General features: G+C 44.8%; 1 protein-coding gene across 3 annotated transcripts in view; it reads left to right on the top strand.

Annotated features, from left to right (window-relative positions):
- The window catches only part of alpl (alkaline phosphatase, biomineralization associated), a 65,094-nt gene that overhangs the window by 4,115 nt on the left and 48,091 nt on the right, over positions 1-12,888 (top strand). For 2 of the 3 annotated variants that reach the window (XM_033048026.1, XM_033048024.1), the window contains exon 2: positions 10,211-10,313. The exons of the other annotated variant lie outside the window; for it this stretch is intronic. The gene's annotated coding sequence lies outside the window, so the exon portion shown is untranslated. The remainder of the gene's footprint in view (positions 1-10,210; positions 10,314-12,888) is intronic. 3 annotated transcript variants of the gene reach the window in all.

Below are 12,888 nucleotides of genomic sequence, written 5' to 3'. Positions count from 1 at the left end.
TTCCACTGCTCCCTGGGGCAGTGAATTCCATAAATTAACCACCCTCTGGGTGAAGAAGTTCTTCCTCATCTCAGTTTTAAAAGAGCCCCCCCTTATTCTGCAACTATGTCCCCTAGTTCTAGTTTCCCCGATCATTGGGAACATCCTCGGTGCATCCACCCGATCAAGGCCCCTCACGATCTTATATGTTTCAATGAGATCGCCTCTCATTCTTCTAAACTCCAAAGAGTAGAGTTCCAGCCTACTTAACCTTTCCTCATATGTCAATCCCCTCATTGCAGGAATTAATCTTGTAAACCTTCGCTGCACTGCCTCCAGGGCTAGTACATCCTTTCTTAAGTATGGACCCCAGAACTGTACACAGTATTCCAAATGTGGTCTCACTAATACTGTGTACAGCTGCAGCAAGACCTCCGTGTTTTTATACTCAATCCCCCTAGCACTAAAGGCCAAAACTCCATTGGCCTTCCTGATTGCTTGCTGCACCTGCATACTAACTTTTAGTGATTCATGTACTAATACCCCTAGATCCCTTTGCGTTGCATTACAACGCAGCTCCTCCTCATTTAGAAAATAACTTGCCCTATCATTTTTTTTCCCAAAGTGAATGACTTCGCATTTATTAGTATTAAATTTCATCTGCCAAGTTGTTGCCCACTCACCTAGCTTATCTATATCCTTTTGCAGACTCTTCCTATCCTCCTCATCCCCTACTTTTCCTCCCATTTTTGTATCGTCCGCAAATTTTGATATATTACACTTGGTTCCCTCCTCCAAATCATTTATATAAATTGTGAACAACTGGGGTCCCAGCACCGACCCTTGCGGAACCCCGCTAGTTACCGTTTGCCATCCCGAGTATGAACCATTTATCCCCACTCTCTGCTTCCTATTTGTTAGCCAATCCTCTACCCATGCTAATATATTACCCCCAATCCCATAACTTTTTATTTTTAGCAATAGTCTCTTATGTGGCACCTTGTCAAAAGCCTTTTGGAAGTCCAAGTATACCACATCCACCGGTTCCCCTTTATCCACCCGGGTTGTTACTTCCTCAAAGAATTCGAGCAGATTCGTTAAACAGGACTTCCCCTTCACAAAACCATGCTGGTTCTGTCCGATGAAGTCATGTTTATCCAAGTGCCCCGTTAGTGTTTCTTTAATAATTGTCTCTAACATTTTACCCTCCACCGATGTTAGACTAACCGGTCTATAGTTACCCGCCTTCTGTTTACTTCCTTTTTTAAATATAGGTGTTACATTGGCCATTTTCCAATCCACTGGGACCGTTCCTGCCTCCAGGGAGTTTTGGAAAATTATCACCAATGCATCCACAATCCCCACCGCTATCTCCCTCAAGACCCTTGGATGTAATCCATCAGGCCCAGGGGATTTATCCTCCTTCAGTCTCATTAATTTCCCTAATACCACCTCCTTGGTGATCTTAATAGTATTTAGCTCCTCCATTCCTACCGCCCCCTGTTTATCCAGCGTTGGAATATTTTTTGTGTCTTCTATGGTGAAGACTGATACAAAATACTCGTTTAATGCCTTTGCCATTTCCATGTTCCCCACCAACAACTCTCCAGTCTCACCCTCCAATGGACCAACGTTCACCTTAGCCACCCTTTTTCTTTTTATATAGCTATAAAAACTCTTACTATTAGTTTTTATGTTGTTCGCTAAATTCCTTTCATAGTCTATTTTCCCCGTCTTAATTAATCTCTTAGTTATTTTTTGCTGACCTTTAAATGTCTTCTCCTTTGTTTTCACCTCCAGCCTTTGAATCTATCTCCACCCTTCTTTCCGCAACCTGACTCATCTGCCAATTCTCAGTCTGCCAACTTCTCAGTCTGAAGATGGGTCTCGACCCAAAATGTCACCCATTCCTTCTCCCCAGAGATGCTGCCTGGCCCACTGAGTTACTCCAGCATTTAGTGTCTATCTTCAGTTTAAACCAGCATCTGCAGTTGCTTCCTACACATTTAATCAGTCAATTATTCCCATTATAATCAGCCATGATCATATTGATCAGCCATGATCATATTGAATGGCGGTGCAGGCTCGAAGGGCCGAATGGCCTACTCCTGCACCTATTTTCTATGTTTTAAGGTGGAGCCACCTATCACATTGCCAGTTATTGCCCCTACCCCTTCCCCTCACCTCTGTCTACCAGCTCTCTCCTCTCTATTCCAGTTTTAAAGAATGGTCCTGACCCTAAGCGGCATCTGTGTGTTTTCCTCCACAAATGTCGCCTCTCCTGCTCAGTTCCTTGAGTAACGTTTACCATGGGGTGGAACACAAAAGCTATTTGAAGTAGTATTTAGCACAAGTGAAGCTGTGTACACTTTCAATTATTGCTTTTCAGTAGCGGCTAAGATGCATTAAAATTAACAGATAATTTAAGGGATAATTACCAGCTTAAACTTCTTCTGTAGTGAGTTTAATGTGTGATGAATGTGCAAGTTCAGCAAAGCCTAATGATAATGTGAAGTGTAAGGGTGAGCCTACCTGTCTGATGCAATAGCAGAGAGCAACACGAGTGCCACAGCAGTGTCTGGAGATCACAGTTTATGCCACGGATTCCCAAGACTGTGTAGCCAGTTTTTGCGATCATTAGCGTACTTTGTTTCCAGCAAGATTTGATCCCACACGAAGAAATATAGGAAGTTCTTAAAGTGCAGCAGTGATCTCATGGGCTGGAAATTCTGCTGCGATGCTTCCTCAGAGCAGTGCCTTCCCTACGAATAGATCCTGTGCCGTCTGACAGGCAGGTTTCCAATGATATCCACACAGTGCGGAGAAGAGGTGGGGAGAGGGGCAGAATGGGGAGAGGGGCAGAATGGGGAGAGGGGCAGAATGTAGAGAGGGTCAGAATGGGAAGAGGGGCCCAACCCGTCCATGCCAACTTAGATGCCCATCTAAGCAAATCCCATTTGCCTGCGTTTGACTCATATCTTTGTAAACATTTCCTATCCATGTACCTGTGCAAATGCCTTTTAAATGTTATTATTGTAATTGCCTCAACCACTGTTTGGAAATGTGTGCCATATACCCACCCTTGTGTGAAAAGGTTGCCCCTCTGGTACCTATTAAATTTAGTTTAGTTTAGAGATACAGCACGGAAACAGGCCCTTCTGCCCACTGAGTCTGCGCTGACCAGCGATCCCCGTACACTAGCACTATCCAAAATACTAGGGACAATTTACAGATTTTACCGAAGCCAATTAACCTTCAAACCTGTACGTCTTTGGAGCATGGGAGGAAACCGGAGCACCCGGAGAAAACCCACGTGGTCATGGGGAGAACAGTGAACAATGAACAATCTTTCATCTCTCACCTTAAACCCATGCCCTTTAGTTCTTGATTCCTCGTCTTTAAGTTTTGGGTTCCTCCTTCATTCTGGTCAATCTCTCATTGGACTGTGTTTGATGTCTGCATCCTTCTGACGATTTCGACCCAAAACGTCACCCATTCCTTCTCTCCAGAGATGCTGCCGGTCACGCTGAGTTACTGCAGCTTTTTTGTGTCTTCCTTCTGACTCTCTGTGGATTTTGGGATGACTAATTATTACAATCGAGCGGCTGTAATGAGATTAATAGCTAATTTCAAAGCCTCGCCGTCTGCCGTGTCAAAACCTGAAAAAGCACCCAGTGTAATTGCCACCACTCAGACTGAGGTGAAACATAGCAAACCATTAAACTGTCAACTGCAAATGATGAATAATAGGTTACCGAAGTAATCCAAGGGCAAGTTACATTGCAGAATTCTCAACCACAATTGGTACCTGAATTAAAGCCTATAAATAGCTTCTGTGAAGAATTAAATGATTCAAGTCAAGTCGAGTTTATTGTCCCTTGCAGGACGGTACATGTACAATGAAAAACTTGCTTGCTGCAGCATCACGGGTGTATAGACTCAGACAGACGCACATAAAAATAAATTGTACATAAATCACACATAAAACCTTTGCAAGAACACCTACAATTTTGCAAGACCCCACATTAAACTTTTCCCTGAAAAATAATATTAGAGGGTCAGTTTCTTCCCAGCTGTTATCAGGCAACTGAATGATCCTACCAACAACTAGAGAACAGTGCTGAACTACTATCTACCTCATTGGAGACCATCGGACTGTTTTTGATCAGACGTTCCAGGCTTTATCTTGCACCAAACATTATTCACGTTATTCTCTTTATCATGTATCTTATACACTGTGGATGGCTTGATTGTAATCATGTATTGTCTTTCTGCTGACTGGTTAGCGCGCAACAAAAGCTTTTCACTGTACCTTGGTGCACCTGACAAAAAGTAAACTCAAACTAAACTCAAACAGAGGGTTGGATTGGATAAATTGGTTAACATAGTGCATCAACCTCCAGGTGGTTGAATACCATCACTCCTACTCTGGGCATTGTTCAATGAAGTTGCTTAGTGGGTGACAGACAGTCCTTTTAGGTTTAAGTCAAAGATCCAGGGCAGAGGTTTACTCAGGAGCCCAGAATAGAAGCAGTCAGGAGCCGAGGTGACACTTACTTTTGAATTGGAAGAGAAGCAGCCCCCTTCTGGGTCTTGGCTGTGGGCTGTTGCATGAGAACATATCATGAGAGGAACCCAACACTATAGACCCCTTGAAGGGGTGAAGTGAATTGGCCATTGTGCTGTTGGCTCTGGCTCCACTGAGTGTTACGTTCACCCATGTACGCATGGCTTCTCACAGTGTAAATGGAGTTAAGACCACTGGTGGGGTTATACTAACATGAAAAAATGTTCAGAGGGCAGGAAAGAAAGATGGAATAAACGAGTCATTTTCACATCAGCAGGCACTTCATAGTGGGGCGCTAATGTTGCCCCCCCCCCCCCCCCCCAGCTATTTACTTTACATAGTTATTATTGCAGATGAAAGGACACGTTGTTATGGAGCGAAGTTTTCTGCCGGCAGCAAGCTAATTGGGAAAATCAGCTGTGAGGATGCAGAGAACCGGCTAAGGAATGCAGGCAGGCAAGCAAGTGGGGAGAAAGGTGTGAGATGAAATATAATGTGGGAGGATGTGAGGTCATTCATTTTGCTAGGACTAATAATCATTTAGAATATTTTTAAATAGAGAGAAACTGGTAAATGCAAGTAGTTAGGGTGGCAAATGATACATCCGTTACTGAATGAGTTGGAAAACTAGAGGAGGGAAGTCTGGTTGAAGATGCCCAGGGTTTTGATGAGACCACACATGGAGTAAATGGTCCAGTTTTGAGCTCCTTGCCTGAGCATGGATAAATGGGCCTTGGAGAAGGGAGGATGAGCCTCTGTTGCCAGTTCTGGTGTGTAGAAATGTGTAGGCAAGTGCAGATCTAGTCATGATCCACTTTTTTTCTGGAACATGGGAGGTTGAGGGGAGAATTGATAGAAGTATATAAAATAATGAGAGGCAGTCAGTACTTTTTCCCCAGGGTGGAAAAGTCCAACATTAGAGGGCATAGCTATAAGGTAAGAGGGGAAAATTTATTGGAGATGTGCGGAGCAAGTTTTTTTACACAGAGAGTGGTGGAGGCCTGGAATGCATAGCCAGGGGTGTTGGTGTGCCAGATACGACAGTGGTGTTTAAGAGGCTTTTAGATAGGCACATGAAAGCACAGGGAATAGAGGGATATGGATTATGTACGTACATGCTGATGAGATCGGTTTAACTTGGCATCATGTTTGGCACAAAGATTGTGAGCCGAAGGGCTGTTTCCTGTGCTGTGCTGTTATATGTACTAATTAAATCATGGGCCAGGTTTGTGTGGGCCATTTGACCCCCTTTCTATTTCTGTTTCTGTTTCATACGTTCTTGTGGCTCTTGGGTTGCCTGGGTAGTCTCTGTGTTGTGATTGCGAAAGTGTAAGCGTTTGACCAGATATCCAATGAAGATGGATGCAGATGGAATGTTTGGATGCAGGAAGAAAGATAAAGAAGCCAGGGAGACTTGCATTCAAGAATGTTTTTCAGACATTGGGTGGTTAGAGCGCGAATAATGTATTTTGAAAACATCTTTACTGTTTTAACGTAGAAAGCCACTTTAGTCAATTTGCCCGAACCACAACATTTTCCTTTGTGATGTTCTTGAGGGGAAATGCTGGCTGAGGCAACAGACTTTGAGCAGAGGATTCATGTTGGAAACTAAATGAGGTAAAGTGCAGGCAAGTTGTAAATGTCCCAGTGGAGCAGGGAGGGAGAGCCACACTCTCAGAGGTGCTGTCTTTTTGAAGAAGTGCTAATCCAAGTTTCTCCCTGCTCTTGAGTCTCCTAAAAATCTATTGGAATTTCATCACTGTGGTAAACGTGGCAGACAATCCGCACGTCGCAAGCTCCGGTAGGACAAGAATATGTTTTTAAAAAAAACAATCTTTCAAGTAATAACTAATTTTAGTCCGAGTACCATGGAAAATTAAAATAAAAAATGCTGGAAAATCAGTAGATCAGGAAAGAGAAGCAGGGTGGCGCAGCAGTAGAGTTGTGCCTTACAGCGACAGAGACGCGGGTTCAATCCTGACTACGGGGTGCTGTCTAGACGGAGTTTGTCCGTTCTCCCCGTGACCTGCGTGGGTTTTCCCCGGGTGCTCTGGTTTCCTCCCACACTCCAAAGACGTACAGGTTTGTGGGTTAATTGGCTTTGGTTAAAAATTGTAAATGGTCCCAGGTGTGTTGGACGGTGCTCGTATATGGGGGATTGTTGGTCGATACAGACTCGGTGGGCCAAAGGGACCTGTTTCAGCGCTGTATCACTAAACTAAACTAAAATAAACTCATTTTAGCTGGAACACTATGGAAAATCAAAACAGAAAACACTGGAAAACGCAGCAGGCCAGGAGTGAGAATCAGAATCAACATTTCAGTTTGCTCCGCAGACGCTGCCTTACCTGCTGTGTATTATCTTTTTTTTTGGGATGGGTGAGCTGTTCCATGAGGAAAATGAGTGGAATAGTAATATCAGTTTTGATTTCTAGTGTCTAGAACGTTTTACTTCCAACCATGATATAATCCCAAGCTCACCTTCAAAGTGACACCATAGGATCTGTTACGTTCACCTGAACGATCTCTGTGTATCTCAATGTATCTCAGCAGTGCAGCTGACACTCAGCAATGTGCTGGAGACCTGTGTCATCGACAACAACGCATCCTTCCTTGACAAGATCAATGCGTACTATGCCCGTTTGAGCAGAAGGTCGGCGGGATGGTTCTGGCAGCGGGTACATCCGTACCCATGGTCACTGCGGCCGATGCCGGATCGACCTTCCTGAGAGTGAATCCGCGGGAAGAGTCTGGAGTCGCCAACCCTGTCCAGCGGACTGCGTGGACCAGCTTGCAGGACTATTTGACAGACATCTTTAACCTCATCCAACTCCAATCGAGGTTCCTGTCTATGTTAAGGAGACCACTATCATCCTGGTGCTAAAGGCAAAGAAGGTTGAGTGCTTTAATGACCGCCCTGACATCACCATCATGAAGGGTGTCGAGTGGCTGATCTTGATGCACAGCAATGCCGGCCTCCCAGACAGTCTTGTTCCACTACAATTCAACCTCCCGTCACGATAGTTCCATGGCAGACCCCATCTCCCTGGCCCGACACTCATCTCTGGAACAACTGGATTACAAGGTCATCCACATCATACTCTTATTTGTTGGCTATAGCTCCACCTTCAACACTATAATTCTAACTAAACCCCGTCTCCAAACTCCTGGACCAAGGATTCGGCACCCCGCTCTGCAAGTGTATGCTCGACTTCCTGGCCCATAGACTGCAGATAGAACAAGCACTGGGATAATTCTCAACTCCGGTGGCTTGCAAAGCCGCATCCAAGCACCTTATGATACACTCAATACTGTGCGGCCAAATTCAAGTCTAACTTGAAGTTTGCAGATAGCACTACTGTAGTGGGCAGATCGCAAACGATGATTAAAAGGTATACAGGAAGGAGAGAGAGATATAGCTGAGTAATGCGGTGTGAAGGCAACAACTTCTGTCTCAATGTCAGTAAAATGAAGAAGTGAGTTATTGGCTTCAGGAAGTGGGGTGGAGTATATTTTCCGGTCTGCATCAGTGGTGTGAAATAGAGAAGATTGAAAGCTTCAAGTTCTATCGTGTAAATATCACAAATAATTTGTTTTGGTGCGACCATATTGATGCTACAGTCAAGAAAGCACGCCAAACCCTCTACTTCTTCAGAAGGTAAGGGAAATTCTGCATGTCTCCAATGACGCTTGGTATGGCAACCGCTCTGCCCAAGACTGCAAAAGATTGCACAGAGTTGTGAATGTAGGCCAGGCCATCACGCAGACCAGCCTTCACCCATCGACTCCATCTATACTTCATACTGGCTCGGCAAAGCATCCAACGTAATCACGGACCTGGTCGCATCCTGGTCTATCTTGACTTGAACTTGACTTGACTTGACTCTCGTCTCCCCTGTCCCATCGGGCAGGAGATACAAACGTTCAAAAGCTCGTTCCACCAGATTCAAGAACAATTGCTTCCCCACTGTTATCAGACTCTTGAACAGACCTGACATGTGCGAGGGATGAATTCCCAATCTTCCAACCATCTTCATTGCAACCATTGCCCTTTTAAAAAACCCTGCACTTTCTCTGCAGCTATACTTCACACTCTGTTTTTTTCCCCTTTTGCACTACCTGTTGTACTCATGCATGTCATGATTTGCCAGAAGAGCGTGCAAAACAACGTTTATCGCTGTATCTCGATACACGTGACAATATAGAATCAATACCAAGAGGAGGAGGAAAGACAACAACAGATGGAGAGGGCGCAACAAAAAGTGGTTGAGAGAGTGAGAGACACAGCACAATCTTCACTAAGACACTGTTAACATGTTAATGTTAAATTGGAAATTGCAGAGAATTGTGGATGCAGCCCAGACCATCATACAAACCAACCTCCCTTCCATTGACTCCATATACACCAGTTTAATCAAGGATGTGTCACATCCTGGCCACTCCCTCTTCTCCCCTATCCCATCAGACTAGAGGTATAGAAGTGTGAAAACGCACATTCAGAGTGGGTTTCTACCCAGCTGTTATCAGGCAACTGATCCGACCAACAACTAGAGAGCAGTCCTGAGCCACTCTCTACATCATTGGAAATACTCGGTCTATCTTTAATTAGAATTTACTGGACTTTATCTTGCACTAAATGTCATTCACGTTATTCCCTTTATCATGTCTTTGTATGCTGTGGACGGCTCGATTGTAATCACATATTGCCTTTCCACTTGACTGGTTAGTATGCAACAAAAATGTTTCACTGTACCTTGTTACACTTGACAATAAACTAAACTTAAACTCAAACAAAAATTCCAAAAGTACTGCTGATGTGCTGATCTTTATATCCTAGTATTAGTAGTAGATATTAGTAGTAGTTTAGTGTAGTGGCTTCACAGGCTTCAGTAGGAGAAGGCAGTGGAGGCCAATTCACAGGATGTTTTCACGAGAGAGTTTGATATACCGTACCTCTTAGGACTAATGGATTCAAGGGATATGGGGAGAAAGCAGGAACGGGGTACTGATTTTGGATGATTAGCCACGATCATGTTGAATGCCGGTGCTGGTTCGAAGGGCCAAATGGCCAACTCTTGCACCTATTTTCTCTGTTTCTAGTCACATGTGGCATCTGTTAATGCTGTGCTGCTTTTTATCAGTGCATTTGTCGCATCCTTGACATTTCCACATTAAAAGATTGCTCAGCTGTGTTTATCCTTGCTGTGAAACGGGATTTTGAAACAACTTCAGAAACTCCTCGCTCCCCCACCCCCCCTGCCTCCCCAATGCCCCAGGAAACCCCTACAGCTTTGTGCGAGACCTCCGGCTCACTTCCTGTGTCTGATCTTTTTATTTCCCAGCCTTTCCCCTGACCCTCCATTGAGGCACCTTAATTATTCTCCTGGACGCTCCGCACATTAGTGGCAGTACAGTGGTCCTGCACAATTACAATCGAGAGTTCAATTTGTAACATTCCCAACGTGCCAAAGGAAGATTCAATTTGAAAACAGCCAAAGCTGCTCAACAGGAATTATTTAGATCAGTCCTGAAACCCTTTGTCACTGCTCTGAAAGCCAAATTCTTTGTGTTTGTCAGTGAGGAGGAACTGTTATTCTAAAGAAGAGACTATAAACACATAACTGCACCACAGAGTCACGAACTCAACCTCTGCTCTGCTTTCAGGCTGATCCCGAAAGTTTTTATTGCTCCGAATCTGAGGCCGATCACCAGTTGCTTCACAGATCATCTTGGAATACAGGAGGACTGCCGTTTATAGACTAGAGAAGTAAGTGATTCTTTTCCCTCATTCATTGTAATGAAGTATGTATTATAACCAGGTTGTGTAGGCTGGTGCCAGCTGAGTGGCAATGCTTCCTTGTTAAGATATGCGTCATTATTCTCTTCTCAGTCACTCAACTCCTTCCCCTTTCCTCTGAGACCATCTGCTCTCAGCTGTCTGCCAACGCGGAGATAAACCATCTGCTTGAGGTGTTGTAATAACTCTCCCAAGAGTTTTTACAGGACTCCCCTTTGCTATTTCCACAGAGCGCTGGGCCTTACACAACTTACTGCCCAGTCTGCTCCACACAGATTGCTTCCGTTGGTTACCATTCACTGCACTTTGCTCTTTTCCATCTTCTTCTGAGAGTGCGTGAGGGGACTTCAGGCAGCAGTAGATGTTGTTCAGAAGGTGGGTGCCGTTCATGACTCTGTTACAGACTGCTGTGGTGGAAGCCCCATTCAGGTGACCTCTGCTCAAACATCTCAGTTCACGATCAAAGGGACTTCATCAGTGCCCGCGGTCCCAGTTATTTTGGAAAAGATGCTAAAGCAAAGCCTTGTCTATTCCTGTCAAGGGAAGGGTCCCGGCCCAAAGCATTACCTATCCATGTTCCCCAGAGATGCTGCCAGACATGCTGAGTTACTCCAATGGGCGGCACGGTGATGGTACGGAGTCTGTACATTCTCCCTGTGACCGCGTGGGTTTTCTCCGGGTGCTCCAGTTTCCTCCCAAAGGCGTACAGGCTCGCTAAGTTGTAAAACTGTCCCGTGTGTGTAGGATAGTGCTTGTGTACTGGGTGGTCACTGGCCGGCGGGGCTCGGTGGGCCAAAGTGCCTGTTTCCGCGCTGAATCTCTAAAGTCACTTTCTGCTTTTTTGGTATAAACCAGCATCTGCAGTTCCTTGCATCTCTTTGTCCATTCCTTTATTTAAATTTAAAGAAAGAGCAAAGGATTTCACTGCAGTGCCTTCCACCTTTAATAAAAATTCCAGATTATTAACTGGGATTCACATTCCACAGCCACCTTGGTGAGATTTGATCTTGGATATCTGGGCTGTTAGTTCAAGCCTTTAGATTACTAGATGATTAAGGTCACTGCTGCAGTGCCACTATAAACGCCCTGATGCAGCATTGAGTCCGAGGAAGGGTCCTGACCCGAATCGTCTCCTGCCGATTCCTTTCACAGATGCTGCCTGACCTGCTGAGCTAATCCAGCACTTTTGTGTTTTACATAATACAGGATTCCTCTCCTGGTGCTCTGGTACCCCCCACATTCCAAAGACGTGCATGTTTGTAGGTTAATTGGCTTCTGTAAATTGTCCCTGGTGTGTAGAGTCTGTTTATACATTGTATCTCTAAACTAAACTAAACTTGGATAGCTGTAGCAATATCGGCCTGAGTCAGCATGGATTTACGATGGGGAAATCATGCTTGACTAATCTTATGGAATTTTTTGAGAATGTAACCAGGATAATGGACAAGGGAGAGCCAGTGGATGTAGTGTACCTGGACTTTCAGAAAGCCTTTGATAAGGTCCTACATAGGAGATTAGTAGGCAAAATTAGAGCACATGGTATTGGGGGTAGGTTGCTGACATGGATAGAAAATTGGTTGGCAGACAGGAAACAAAGGGTAGGAATTAATGGGTCCCTTTCAGAACGGCAGGCAGTGATTAGTGGGGTACGGCAAGGCTCGGTGATGGGACTGCAGCTATTTACCATATAGATTAATGATTTGGATGAAGGGGTTAAAAGTAACATTAGTAAATTTGCAGATGATATAAAGCTGGGTGGCAGTGTGGACTGTGTGGAGGATGCTATGAGGATGCAGAATGACTTGGACAGGTTGGGCCAGTGGGCAGATTCATGGCAGATGCAGTTTAATGTGGAAAAATGTGAGGTTATCTACTTTGGTGGCAAAAACAGGAAGGCAGAATATTATGTAGATAGTGTCAAGTTGGGAAAATGGGAAGTACACCAAGATCTGGGTGTCCTTGTTCATCAGTCACTGAAAGTAGGCATGCAGGTACAGCAGGCAGTGAAGAAAGTGAATGGCATGTTGGCCTTCATAACAAGAGGAGTTGAAGAAAGGAGTAAAGGGGTCCTCCTGCAGTTGGACAGGGCCCTAGTGAGACCACACCTGGAGAATTGTGTGCAGTTTTGTTCTCCAAACTTGAGGAAGGAAATTTTTGCTATTGAGTGAGTGCAGCGCAGGTTCACAAGGTTAATTCCCGGGATGGCGGGACTGTCATATGTTGATAGATTGGAGTGGCTGGGCTTGTACACTCTGGAATTTAGAAGGAGGAGAGGGGATCTTATTGAAACATATAAGATTATTAAGGGCTTGGACACGCTAGAGGCAGGAAGCATGTTCCCAATGTTGGGGGAGTCCAGAACCACGGGGCATAGTTTAAGAATAAGCGGTAAGCCATTTTCACACAGAGAGTTGTGAGTGTGTGGAATTCTCTACCTCAGAGGGCGGTGGAGGCTGGTTCTCTGGATGCTTTCAAGAGAGAGTTAGATAGAGCTCTTAGGGAAAGCAGAGTTAAGAGATATGGAGAGAAGGCTGGAACGGGGTAC

This window comes from Amblyraja radiata, chromosome 31 (assembly GCF_010909765.2).
Source record: "Amblyraja radiata isolate CabotCenter1 chromosome 31, sAmbRad1.1.pri, whole genome shotgun sequence".
NCBI lineage: Eukaryota > Metazoa > Chordata > Chondrichthyes > Rajiformes > Rajidae > Amblyraja > Amblyraja radiata.
Note: the sequence above shows the minus strand (reverse complement) of the source record. Positions and strands in the feature narration are given on the sequence as shown.